This window comes from Protopterus annectens, chromosome 3.part0 (assembly GCF_019279795.1).
Source record: "Protopterus annectens isolate FY-2018-M chromosome 3.part0, PAN1.0, whole genome shotgun sequence".
In the NCBI taxonomy this organism is placed as follows: domain Eukaryota; kingdom Metazoa; phylum Chordata; order Ceratodontiformes; family Protopteridae; genus Protopterus; species Protopterus annectens.
The window spans coordinates 1179258867-1179273835 of record NC_056731.1 but is presented as its reverse complement, the minus strand read 5'-3'; the positions used below and the strand labels follow the sequence as shown (position 1 = coordinate 1179273835).

At 41.4% G+C, this 14969-nt stretch overlaps 1 protein-coding gene across 1 annotated transcript in view; it reads right to left on the bottom strand.

Annotated features, from left to right (window-relative positions):
* Positions 1 to 14969, bottom strand: part of CNGB3 (cyclic nucleotide gated channel subunit beta 3) — an 812110-nt gene that overhangs the window by 78696 nt on the left and 718445 nt on the right. The window lies entirely within an intron of this gene.

Sequence of the window (14969 nt, the reverse complement as noted above, 5' to 3'; positions counted from 1 at the left end):
GAGTGCTGATAGCTCCTGGCCCATGCTAATAGTTAGTGGAGCTGGCTGGGGGGGGGGGGTTGGGGGGTTGAGCTGAATTTCTCAGCCATTAGATTTGCTATGTAACCTTGATCAGTGACGGTAGTACTGTTCATCACCAGTTCAGCACACTGCTGTGTGTTATATTTACGATTCCAGACATAGACAAAGAAGATCTTGTGACTGTCCTTAATCTGTGAGGCTATCCTGAACTTGTAGCTGGTCTTGTTGGACTTAACTAGACCTCTTAGTTTCTTGCTTAGTTGTATAAGAGAACACTCGTCTTTAAGGGAGTTGTTCTTTCTGATTTTGGACATGAGTTTTTTTTTGTGTGTGTGCCTTCTGTGGAAGGTTGGGCGCTGGGCTGGCAACTCGACACTGTAAAAACTCCACTGCCAATCATGAGGGGACAGGTGATCCGCTGTGGCGACCCCTAACCAGGAAAAGATGAAAGAAGAAGAAGATATACCCTGTTTAGGTGAGGATTCTATCAGTAGGGTATGATTTTAGTGTTTGTTTTGGGTTTATGTCTGATAGGTGCAGCAGCCTCTATGCAGCCATTCATAAGTTTGTATAGGCACTCTGTGAATAATTCTGCATAGGTAGCTGTGGTCTCTGGGTTAGGGGAAGCCTTCAGTTTTGACCAACTGTCATTTAATAGTATGTAGTTTGCCTTAGAATAGTTCCCAACTGTTACTGGTGTGTCTGTTTTTTTGGGTTGATTTTTACTTCAAAGGAGACAACTTTGTGATCCAATCTCACCAGTGAGGGTGGAATGCTCAACCATGTTGGTGAATACCTTATCCAGTATGTTCGATCCTCTGGTTGGAGTGAGGGTTCACTATCTATTTCATAGAGTGTTTGTGTTAATAAAGTCCAGGAAGTGCTGTGCCTGTAAGTCTGAGGCAGTGTAAGTTTCCCAGTCTATACAGGGAAGCTAAAGTCACCCATGAATAGGGTGTTTGGTTGGATGGTAAGCATCTCTAGTAGGTTTTAGTTGAGTCACACCAATAATTCAGCACATTAGTATTGCCATCTGTGTGAGTGATTGTGCAATGACTACATTAGACATTTGTGCATGGGCAATGTGTACAACAGCTGCCTGTACTTTAGTCTGGCTGCCGGTTGGTCTCACATGATCTCCTCACAGGTCCCTACTATGGCCATGACAAGCAGCTGCTCATTGCGCAAACTGGCCTGGCTGGATGCATTCTAAATGAGCCTTGGGACTGTTACACACAATCATGGTAAACAGTGTTGACTTGGCCTTTGACCATGGACGTGATGATTCTGTATCCTCAGGCATGGGTTTAGTGACTTGCATGAATTACTGATAACAGGCAGAATTGTGTGGTATCAAAAATGATCACGTCAGCTCAAAGTACAGCTGAAGGTATGGAAGTATAAAGATTACAAATTATGAATGAAAATAACAACAAAATAAAGCTGAAATTTACTAAAAGAAATAAAAAAATATATACTGTTGATCTTGTTTCCTGTATGGTTTATGGTCAGAAAAAGGCAGTCAGACACCACAGTCAGTACAAGTAGCATATTTATAGGATGGGAAAGCATGTTATACAAACAATCAAATCTTTAAGCTATATCGAAGTTGTAACCACTTTATAATAATTTGTAAAGGATAAAATAAAAATAAATATGTGGTTTCATATGATAGGTTATATCTGCAATCTGCAGATGTTACTATGGACAGCTCTTGTAAGAATACTTACACTAATATAGTTATACTGAAGAGGAAACAAGATACTTTGCTCACATTTTGTGTATTTTGTATTTTTTTATTTGTGGTGATGATATTGCTTTTCTGGAAATGTGTTTACTATCTGAACATTGTAGTAAAATGGAGTGATGTTGTTTCTAATCCGCTACTAAGATGGATCTGCAAATTGGGCTGACTGTACTTTGAAGCAAGTTTGTATTTATGATGAGTTAAGAACTATAAGGGGAGGCTGTATTCTTATTTTGGGATTAGAAGACTGTTGGCAAAGGTATTTTTGGTCTTTTAGGTTAGAAGGTAGGGCAGTTTGTAGCTTAGAGTAAGATGATTAAACACTGTCTATAGCCGTTACTGTGTAACACCAACAGGGTAGGTTCAAGCCAAACTCCCAGATATCGGTGTTGTGGGACCTAGGTAACAGTCATGCTTTATAGGGCAGTGTATTTTAGCCTCTTGGGTGTTCAGAAGATCATAAATACTATTTTGCTGGAAATGATTATCAGCTTACTAGTCAGGGAGTAGTTGCAAGGGGAGCTAAAATCCTTTTGCAGTTCTTTACGAGTTATTTGGGAAAATTTGTCTAGCTTTCAACAACAACAACTGTGATCTACATATACAGTAATAAGTAATTCAGGGAGGATCATAGTAAGGCCATTAATAAAGAAACATTGAAATAAAGGGGACAAACATACATGATCCAAATAACAATGCACAGGGCAAAGTTATCATCATCTGCACAGCTGGGGGAGTACATGTATCCTTCACAGGGAGATGTGTGAATGCAGAGAGTATGTGAGCATGTGTGTGTGTGTGTGTGTGTGTGTGTGTGTGTGTGTGTGTGTGTGAGGTACTGTGGGCAGTAATGGTGAGACTGTGTGTCTCGACAAAAGGACACACTTAGAATGTAAACGTGCTACCAGGTACAAGAAAAAGTACCCGCATACCAACCATGTCCACGAAACGAACAAATTCACTCTTTAATGATATAAGCGCTTTCATTTTATCATCCATAAAACTTAATCAGATACCAATCATATACCCCTCCCCTTTCTTAAATAGTATATAAGAATCATATGACCCTCAAAATAAGTGCCATGTGATCATTCCTTATCATTCACAAAGTATGTATACACATCCATATATACACAAAGACTCTTATACCATAAAAAACAATATTTAAAAATGTATACAGCCATATAATTTTACATTTACTACTTGATATTAATAAACATCATAAACAAATATCATTAAAAATAAACTTTTTACGTCAAATTTCAATTAAACCAAACCCAGAACAGTTTTAGAAGTATTTACATGTTTTAAAATATGAACATACCGTACCTAACCAGGGCTTTTAGTTTTAAGATGGGGGCTATGCTAATGCCCTCATTCAATCCCAGGTGTCTTTGTGACTCCAGCCTTAATTGCCAGATTAACTCCTGTCTTTCCAACATGGTAGACCAGGGACCCCCCTCCTCGTAGATTTTTTTCCACCCTTTCCAACACACTAAATTTAAAAAAAAATGTTCATTATGCTGTTCCGCATGTCTATACAGGGCATTAGTTGTTTTTCTCTTTTTTACTTCATACAATTGTCCATAAATATGGTTTCAGAGCTTATGTTCCATTAATATAATTGGCAATGAGCTCCGTAAATAACTCCCACAGTATCACAGTTGTATTTGCCTTGTAAGATGAAATCCTTGGATTTGAAACCAAAGCTTTATGTCTCATCTCTAACATGTTTTTTTGTTATATCCCTTTCTATAAATTATAGTAGGACTTTCTCCCAATATATCCATGATACTACTATTCTCCCTCAAAATATTCCAATTTTTCCTTAAAATCCATCTAATTTTTGAACTCTCTCTACACTGATGGGTGTTACCAAGGCTCTTGTGTATTTTTTATTGTTATTATTATGGTTATCTTTTACATTCAATATTGTGTTGATCGTTCCTTTATCCAGCTGTAGTATAGGGTTAAAATACCTTCTTAATTGCCTCTTCACCTTAACTTCTTCTATGAGTTCTTGGATCATAGTCAGGGGGTAGCCTCCTTTAGAAAACATTCCCATTAAAACATCACATTCTTTAATAAAATCCCTATCTAAAGAACTCATATGTGCCACCCTAACCAGTTGCCCCTTTATTACAGCTCATTTCTGTTTGTAAGGCTGTGAGCTAGAAAAATGCAATAACATGTTTGAATATGTGGGGTTCCTAAACACACTTGCAACATACTTACATGGTGTGCTATCCTTTTCTATCAAAATGTCTAAATACGCCATCCTTTCCTTGGGGTAGGAATGTGTAAATACCAGAAACTGTGTACTATGGTTAATATGGTCCATAAAGTTTAGTAGTTCTGCTTTCTCCTCCCTCCATATAAAAAAAAATCATCCAAATAGCGCAAATATAATCTAATACAATCCCTATAAGGATGAGCAAGGATATACAGAAATTCCCATTGAAGCATGACTATATTGGCCAGCAAAGAGCCCACAGAGGATACCATCACCACCCCTTCTTTTTGTCTATATATCCTGCCTTCAAAATAAATGAAATTATTCTTCAAAATAATTTCCAGGAGTTCTATACAATTATTGACACACACCTGGTCTACACCCCTTCTCTCCAGATATTCTTGCATCCATTCCAACCCTATGGAATGTGGTATAATTGTATATAGGTCACGGACGTCAATGGTAACCAGCAAATCTGTTTCGGCATATACAACATTGTTCATTTTATTTAGGAAGTCCCATGAATCCTTACACAGATGTTGTTCGTCCTTTAGTAGATTTTTAAGTTTGAGGTCCACAAACTGAGCACATGCTACTGTAATGGATCCATGCTCATCCATTATAGGTCTCATAGGAGGTTTTTCAATAGACTTATGAATCTTAGGGACCCCGGAAATAATCGGGACTTGGGAGCTACCATGTTTAAAATTTGAACTCATACAAAGTGATTCGCCATTCAATGAAAATGTCCCTCAGCTGGTTATTAATTCTATGATAAGAGGAGTTTAGTTCAGAAATACTCGATTGCTCATATGCATTACCCTCCAATGGGTAAAAAATGTTCTCTATAGTCAATTTGCCTCATAATGACAATACCCCCCCCCCCCACCCCTTGTCCGGCTTCATGGCTCTTAAATCATTTTCCTTTATAAATGCAATCTCTTCCTCATCACTCCGTACATTCCCATCATCCTTATTTACATTCCTACCCAACATAGCCCACAAGTCCAACTCGCAAAGTATTTCAAACAACCTCAAAAGGGGACACAAGGGAGGGTTATACAAACTAGAATCCTATGGGTGTCCATGTTAAACTGTGTGTCATTAAATAAAATACTAAAATTCAATTTACGCACATACACCTTTAAGTCCAATAAATCATTAATCAAACTTGCTGGCTGTCCTGCAACAAAATTCATACCTCGTGCAACAAAAACAGCAAAAATTAGGGTCAAGATCTGGTGTTATATATAATCATAACTACAGGTTTATTGAGCTGTTCAATAACTGTTATAATCTCATTATTTTCCTCTTCAGACAATTGGGTGGATAAATCCAGGTTCACCTCCTCCACCTCATTGTGCCTGAATACAGTGGACCATTGGCCTGGTAAACAGTTGGAAAGACAGGAATTAAACTGGCAATTAAGGCTAGAGCCCCATAGACACCCGGGATTGAATGAGGGCATTTGCATAGCCCCCAATCTTAAAACTAAAACCCCTGGTTAGATAGGGTATGTTCGTATTTTAATACATGTAAATACTTATAAAACTGTTCTGGGTTTGGTTTAATTAAAATTTGACTTAAAAAGTTTATTTTTAATGATATTTCTTTATGATGTTTATTAATATCAAGTAGTAAATGTAAAATTATATGGATGTAGACGTTTTTAAATATTGTTTTTTTATGGTATAATGCCAGTCTTTTAACACTGAGTCTTTGTGTATATGTGTGTTTGTATACATACTTTGTGAATGATAAGGAATGATCACATGACACTTAATTCGATGGTCACCATATTCTTATATACTATTTAAGAAAGTGGAGGGCTATATGATATGCATCTGATTTTATGGATGATAAAACGAAAGCACTCGATGATAAAACTTGACAAAAAGACAACCTTAGAAAGTAAACATGCCACCAGGTACAAGAAAAAAAAAAGAGTGAAATTCACTAAAAGAGTGAATTTATTCATTTCGTGGACGTGGTTGGTGTGCAGGTGTTTTTTCTTGTACCTGGTGGCACGTTTAACTTCTGAGACTGTGTGTCTACTGGAAGACAGCCTCAACAGTAGGTGCAGCACTGTATGATGATCTTGTGGACAGTCCAGGGCATGCATGGTTGGCAGTTGAACATCTCATACACGCACCTGCCCATGGTTGTTACTTCTACCAGGAGTAGCACAGATTGTACCACAGCCCCTCACTTGATACTGGAATACTGGATGACTGAATTTGATGGTCTTCACCAAATGTGCCATTGCCATGACTGACAAGACCCCATGGAAGTTGTCTACTGGGTATAGATAACTCAATAACAAATATAGATGTGGACATGTTAATGCTGCCTGATCATTGTCCATCTTATCCTTGGCCTTCTTGGCCATCACCAATAGACATACTGGTAAAATAGCATTGAGAATGGCACCTCATGCTCATCAGGTAACCACAACAGGCCGTACCATTGTGGAAGTCATCACACACAACCTATATCAACCTGACCAACTCTGCCATGGCTATTGTGGCATTCAGGTGTTGTCCATGATGGCCCTGCACATATACTGGGTTGTATCCATTGACACACCGACTTCAGGGGAACAGTAGTAACCACGTGTCCAGTGAGACCCAGAGTATTGACTTCCCTTCCCAAAAGAGCTACTGGCAGATCCAAATATGTGTCCTGTATGGGGTGGCATACCTCCCTGCCTGATGTGCCCAGTAACCCATCCTGTCTATGTGGTATGTGTTTCCTGGGTATCCACAGCCACAAAGCTGTGTCAATGGACTGTGCAGGTCACATTCCCTGTGTCAAACACACATACCATGCTTCCTGACTCGGACTTTACCAGTTCATGTCCACCATCATTCTCAGGGGCATCAGATCATCTGACAAGAAATGGCAGTTGTGCAGTTGTGGTAATGGAGACAAAATTATCTGTGAAAACAGCAAAGTACAAAAAATGTGTAAGTAAGGTTCCACTTCACAAGCTCAAAAGCCCTAATGCTTAAATCTTTCAAGATTGAGCTTAAATGCTTGAAACTAATAAAACTGAACAACAAAAAACACACCAGAGACTTGCTTTTGCAGGGAGAAAAGTCCCCCCCTGCACCCCGTGCTACATATATATTCCAACTCTGAGATTTCACTACAGTGTGGAAAGGGCCAATACCCTAATCTCTGCTGTGCTGTAAATCCACACAGTCCGGCTCTCAGTAAAAACAAACACTATTCAGTTTTTTTTGACCAGATCGATCTTACAAGAGTCAAGCATCTGGGCTTGTTCTTGTAAGACTTGAACCTTTGGTCATTTGAGCTTGTTAAGTAGAACCATATGTAAAGCCCTGTAACAGACTAATACAACTAAATCAGGTGTGGGAATACTAGCTATACAAAACCACACAGTGAAATACAATACCTTGAACAGAGGAATGTGGTGGTGGAATTTCTGATGTTCCTATGTAATCTAAGCAATGCAATATTACCAATATTGACAAAGGAGGAATGGGTCTGGGGGACCTACACGAGTTGCACATACCTGGGGCATCCAATGTAATTAGTCTTGGTGGTCAGTGAACCTCTATCCAGATATCTAGCACCAGACTTTGTGACCAGTTTGAGGTGTCAGTACCGCTGACAGAGACAAGGAACTCTTCTGTCTTCATCAGAGATGCTTCAACTGATGGCCCACCATCCATCAACCTATCTTCCATTGCAGCTGGGCAGCTCTTTATTTTGCAGCATGAATTGTCCCTGAAGTTGCACTTCTTCACCCATGAAGACATATGCTAAACAGTTGGTGAACATCCAGTGCCTTGGCCTGTCTGGTGAGTCTTGTTAGTGGAGTTGGACCATTGTACCTTCCTTAATCTGGGCTCTCAAACCCTGTTGAACTTGAAGGAAAGCTGGGGGAGAAGAGTCTCCATTTTTAAATGTGACCACTGAACCCATGCTAAGAGATTTGATGATCTGCTTCACAGTGTAGATCAAGTTCAAGCATGCTGTACCTGCTCAACCTTGGGAACAGTTTGCATAAATATTTGCCAGGGAGTACATCAAGTGCAGGCCTTTTATCTTCCTCTTATGACTGGCATGAGGTTTTACCTATCACTTGGGAGAGTGCCTTAGGGCAGACTTACCTGGAGGAGAGTGTGACTTATATCTTGCATCTAGATACTCCAGCACTAGCATGTGAACATGCATGGGATGCTGCTGCCAATCCCTGGACTGGGTAATCTTAAAAGCCACCATCCTGAGCTTCCTGTGTCTCTCTTCTAAAAATTCCTGGGTTGAATTTCTAAGAGGTGTTACAGTACTTGATATCATGGTTGTCAAGTTAAAGAGACAATGCTGATGTGAATCAGTGCTGATGAGGATCATGGCTGTTGATCCAGTAACCACAGAAGCATTTTGAAGGATTTCTGGGCACTGCATGAGGAACTTTTGCATGATAAACATAAGGGCTGAGATTTACACTCTACAAGTGATATAAAAGATTATACATGAAGGAAAGTTTAACAGTGGCTCTGCATGCACAAGACCCTGTTTTGACAGCACTGTGAATTAGTGGCAGCATGGTGGATTAGTGGTAATGTCCCTGCTTCACAGATCCAGAGTCTGGAGTATCCTCCTGGCTTCTGGCCACTTTCTGTATGGACTTTTGATTGTTTCTCCATATCTAAATAGGTTTTCTTTGAGTACTCCTGTTTCGTCCTACATCCTAGAAACACACTGTTTGACTAGATACAGTGCATTCTATTTCTCTCTCTCTCTCTCTGTCTATATATATATATATATATATATATATATATATATATATATATTGTATATGTCCTGTATTTACCTTGCTTTTGTGGCCCAGGTCATGGCTGAAAATGATCTGTGAAGCTGTTGCGAAACAAGGGTAGGGCAAATTTATTAGAGGTCATGATTTTGAAGTGCAGTTCCTGCATTCGTCTTTCTATACCAGCATGCAGAAAGGCAGCTCAGAGCATAGTGCTTTGCATGGGGTAGACTGTAGCAAGCTGATTGCTAGAGATCTAGCAGTTAGCTTGTTCTAGTTAAAATAGCAATAAAAAGTTTTTGTTTTCTTTTACTTAGCTCTTCTGATGAAGAGTTGGAGGAGGGGTGTGTGTGTATTTAGATGGAGCGGACTTATTTATTTATTTTTTGCTCTTCCATTGAGGATCAGGAGAGAGGGTGCATGTATCTGGTGTCTGGCCTTCTGCTCAGAGTGCCAGTACATCGAGTGGACTTTTTTTATTCTTTTTTTTTTTTTTTTTTTTTTTTTTTTGCTCTGGGCAGGTGGTGCATCAGTATGGAGGCCAGATCCAAGTGCTAAAAAAGACAGCTACACCTCTACTATGAAGAACCATTTAATTTTCATGACAGCATATATAAAGAGCTTATGAGAATGTATTACTAACCTATAAAACAGTAGTGACATCACAAAAACTAATGTTATTAATGTAAACTTACAGGATGTTGCAGTGAAGAATGGCCAACTTATAGGCATATTCATAATGGCTACACAATGGAATGACCTGAAGCTGTACGAATCTACTTATTCTTGAATTAATTCACCCATCTTTGAAAATTCAGTGGCCTATCCTAGTAAAAACTTCTATGGTGGGCATGGGCTATCTGTTTCTTATTTGTTGAAATTCTCTTAAATTGAAACAACTTCTGATGAAAATCTTTCTGCCAAGAACTGCAAGAATAAGTCTTTTTCTCTAATTAAAAGTGGATCTTTATTTTCTAGTCAAAATAGGGGAAGCCACCTCAATTAGCAGACCTGTAACAAGCGGTGTACCCCAGGGATCAATCTTGGGGCCTCTGCTGTTTGGGATATACTGCTCAGAGGTGCAGGCCAAATCTAGTGGGCTATGGCTGACCAAGTTTGCAGATGACTGCAAGCTGGGTGCTGTCATCAATTCCCCTAGTGATGTGGACTTCCTCCAAGCGGGGCTCACCCAAACAAATGACTGGCACCAGAAACATGGCCTCAAACTGAATGCCAAAAAATGTATCATCATCCCGTTTGGGGAGAGTGACACCCCTACAAATTATCACATTGATAATAAGGCATTAAGTATGCAATCAGTTGTGAGGGACTTGTGCATCCAGGTTGATAGCAAACTGACTTTTGACCACCATATTGCCTCCATTGTATGGAAAGCTTTCTACATGGCCCACCTCATTAGTAAGGATATCTCATCCAGGGACAATGTGGTCATAACATCCCTTTATTCATCCCTTATAATACCCATTATTGAATAAAATGCCTCCTTTTGGCATGTACCTCACGAAGCACATGCAGCAGCTGGAGAGACCACAGAGGTTCCTCATCCAGAGAATCCAGGGCCTCAAACATCTACCCTACACATATAGGCTAAAAGCGATGTCCCTCTACTGAGTCTCTTACAGACTCCTCAGAGGTGACCTGTGATTGGCATACAAAGCAATCTCAGACCAAGCCCTGATGGGACTGCTGCATATCCGCAAGTCAAGCTCCACTTGAGTAACCCACACACGACCTCAACCTGGTCTGTGACATCAATAGGACTTGTTGGTGGGACAGATTTGTGTCCCAGAGACTCCTCCTTTTGTGGAATAGACTCCCTCTTCACGTAAAGCAGAGTATCTCATTAAACCTTTTTAAGTGAAACCTGGATAACTGGATGGGGAAGAGAAAATACACCCCTGGGATTCCACCTATGTCCCAGCTGGACAGGGGCATCGGGTGCTGACTTGTTGGAACATGGGCTAAATTCTTGGCTAGGCTTGTAAGGGCCTCAGGGCCAATAGCCTAGTAACTTCCTATGATCCTCGTTTCTATAGGATAATAAAAGATAATGGTAAGAGTGAAGGTCTTGAAATACAAAACTAGCTCACTGTCTTCTCCATTATTCCAGCGACTCAATGATCTCACTGTATATTGTTTAACAAATAGGAATTTAAACACTTTGGCATTCAGAGCTACTGCATGCATTCTTTTTAGTGCCATAGATGCTGTTTTGATAAATGAATACAAGCCCTGAGGTTGTTTATTAAATGACTCTGTACTCAGCACTGGAAGAAATAATCATGCATTGGATCAACACGCAGTACCACTTAGGGTTCACAACAAGGTACATACTATATTATCTGGTCATTTGCACAAGTGTGCATACACACGCAGACACGGACATTTACAAAAAAATCAAAGCTTTTGAAAATAAATCAAAAGCTGAAGAAACAAATGGACTCTCCCAACAAATGAACTGTTCCAAAGACAAAAAAGAATCCCAATTCTGGAGTTGCAGAATTCCTTAAGTAAAATCATTTAAGCATTTCTGAAATGGGAGACTGATTCTTCTGGGGTAAAAAATAAGTATCTTTATGAAGATGACTTCAAACTGCAGTACAATCAATCATTTATGAAAACAATAAGTATGAGCGTACTCATTGAATGTCTATCCCATTTGAACTGCATTTAGTTAAATAGACAGTCAACTAATTACAGCTATTCAAAAAAAATGGTAAAATGTTTATGTCATGATGGGATAGACTAAAATGGACAAAAGAAGAAACTGGGCTTACAATAGGAACATCTTAATTGCTTAGAAAAACTAGGATTGATACTTCATTGAGTGGGGGTGGGACAATGGGGTCTTCATTTAAACTGAATGGGCCACCCATTTGTCTGTATAGGAATTTCTGTACCTCATTTTGCTGTCTCCCTGACATTTACTGTTCATCAAATTATCTGTGGTGGTAGTTAAATGAACATATTTCTGACTTTACCATGGAAGCTAAAACTGTGTAACACAATCCCAGTTTGAATGCAGCTGAATCAGTCATGAAAGGAACATTCCTCCAAAATGAATTTGCATAACTGTATGTAATGCATTTATTTCTTTTCTGCAGGCCCTGTACATGTCATTACTGATCATGTCTGTTTCCAGCATAGCATGGAAGAAAGTATAGTTGATGTTATGTCATTTTTTTACTTTCCTTTATACATGTGTCTAATATGTTGAGACATATTTCTTCCAACCTCCTTCACTCCTAGACAGCAGTCATTGTGCATTCCATTGCTTGGGTTCAGGCGCCTTGGCGGCGCGACACCCCCCTGTGAGATAGCTGGATGTGGACACATGGCAGGTTGGCAGTTTAGCTGCAGTGACAAATGCCTACGGACAATTCCCTGTGGGAATAGAGGAACCCCCTGCACCCTAACCACAGGTGGCAGATGCAAACCCCCACAGTGATACACTCTGCACGCCCCCCCCCCCCAGAAATCACCATGTGTGACTGTCAGTTGAACATGTGGCTGTCATAGGATGCCAAGTGGGCATGAAAGTGGTAATGTGAAACCTGTGTGCTGTGGGCAAAGCCTTTATTAACACAATATGTAAAGTGATGTGTGTAGTGCTTGGTGCATACTAAACCCAGATATAATCACAACTTGTAGAAATGTGCCACAGCACGTAGGAAATCCTGCACCTCACTGTAGTCACACTTATGTTGCAAGATGTGCTTTAGGTGACGCTCCCTAACAATAGTCTTCCTACTCGGTGTCACAGGCATCCCCCTCAAAAGAGACTCCCATTGGGTATCTGTTAGGTTCTGTTCCTGTTTCAGAACAGAGAGAAGGTCAGACAGCTGCACTGTAGGTCCCAGTAACACCTTCAGCCAATGATGCCATGCCTCCACCTGGTTATTAGTCCGCAGGAAGTCCATGTCAGAGACATCACACACATTCCAAAACTTCAAAGGGTAGGACAATGGCAGGCATTGCTGTGCTGAGCAGCGGGATGCATACTTCTGTGGTCGACCTTGCACATAATGATGGTCCAGAGATACACCTATAGGCTGAGCACAGTCTGATAAGGTAGCCACAATGTCCAGAAATGCAGGGATAAAATCGTCCAGTGGTAGGAATGCCAACGCAATCAGCTTGCGGATGGCAAATGAGAAAGCAGTGTCTGTACCATTGAGGGCCACAAGGTGGTGATGCTGGATCTGGCGCCAAATGATCTGTGCAAAATGGAATAGGCACCCCTTCAGAATACTCTTAGAGAATGCCTTACAGCTGGCATGGATCGCTGCCTTCTCAAAATCAGTCATAATAATACTGTGGAGCCAAGGTGCATCCCTGTTCTGCGGCCATACCTTTCAGTATCTCCCACATATTGTTGTATGCAGACTCTGACTTTTGTGTCATGAGACAGTACATCAGGGGGATGATCCTTGCTGATGTGGGAGTGCCAATACATCCATGTAATGTATACAGCTGATGACATATATCGGCCCATGTGGGGAAGGTGCCATTTCCAAGAATGATGTCAGACCTGCACAGATCTGTCAGATTCTGTGATGTAGTAAGTAGAACTAAGGAATCAGTCCCATCCATATCAGACCTTCTACGGAGGATAAAGCCGCCACTATGGAGTGGATACTGGCTGACATCAATATCTGTAAGTGTTACTGGAGGTGTGGTCATGGATGCCCAGGCCCTCTGCCGTACCCTGGTTATTCTACAATGCAGGATGGCATAGCAAGGCATCTCTTGTAGTACATTGTCATCCGCTGTGCTTAGGACACTCTACATTACCAGGCTTGGCAGGTCATTGTCGGTTACCGCCCCCCTGCCGCAGTTCTGCTCACAGTGTAGCCACTTGGGCTGTTGTTGCATCTGGGCCGTGCTGGTGTGGCAGTGATTTCAGCAGTTCTTCCCCGTCATCCTGGTGAACAGTGATGGTACAACCTCTGCAGGCCTTTACTCTCCACTCAATACATGCCCAGTACCGTTTAGGTGGTGCTTCATGCTCCAAATGGTAGAGGTATCCCTCCACTACCAGCATTGGTTTGCCCTGTTGGCTGAGCACTGTTCTGTATCTGTTGCCAAGCTGACCAGGGCTATACAGGTACATAGATTCCATCATGGTAATGCCACATGTTGATGGCCTCTTGGTATCCATCACAGCCAGTGTAGCAGGGAACAGGATGTAGACACGACTCCGGTACAAGTCACTATCAGACGTTGGGTTAGTTGCTGTACACCACCTTGTGTTGTACCCTCTGAAGTAGCACTGCCTACCACAGTGGCCCTGTGCAGCTGTCTACACTCCACCTTGCTCTGACTGCCTGGTCTGCTAGGGTTTCACTATATGCAGTTCACACAGCCGTGGGGTTGACAAGTGATTGTAGTCTGGTAGGAGTCTACACAGCTTGCTTGCACCACAGGTTCTACATGTACTGCACAGGTCTCCTTTAACTCCCAGCTGTTGCTGCCAGCCAGTCAGGGTGTGGGGCCCAGTCTCAGTTTCAGTGACAGAGGTTACATAGGGAGGTTTCCCTGTGTTGCACCCTTGTCTGCCTACATGGGCCTGCATACTTGTGTACCCCAGCTGCAGCGACCATTGGATGGGTTTGGCGGCCCCCGCAATACACACATGCTGCTGTGGACTGGGAGGTGAGTTGCTACCCCTGCATGATAGTGTTCCATTCTACAATGTTTCTTTCCTGCTGTTGGGTTGGTAGTCTGTGCTTGCCCAGGTTGGCATGTTCCCACCTGCCACTGCACTAGGGTGGCTCTGGCAGAACAGTTACTGTCTGTTGCAGGCATGCCTCTCCACCTCTTTGGGTTGGTCATGTGGTAAAGCCATTCCCAACAGTGGTACACACAGGGACACTGTGTCCATCATGCTGTGACACGCTTAGCTGGTGTTAAACTAACAGGTATTGCAGTAGCATGTACTTTCTGAGGGGTATGAAGTCTGAAACTCAAATGTCTGTCACTTTTTTCAACCTCCGCTCTGCTGTTCCACTACAGTGACAGATGGCCATATGTATGTGCAATTTGGGCTACCCATATTCTGCACAGTTCTGGGCTGTCTGTGCCATTATAAACTGTTAGGGGGTATTGGCAGGGATGCTTGTGGTGTTCTTGCTGCCTGTTTGGACAATGCGCATGTACGTACG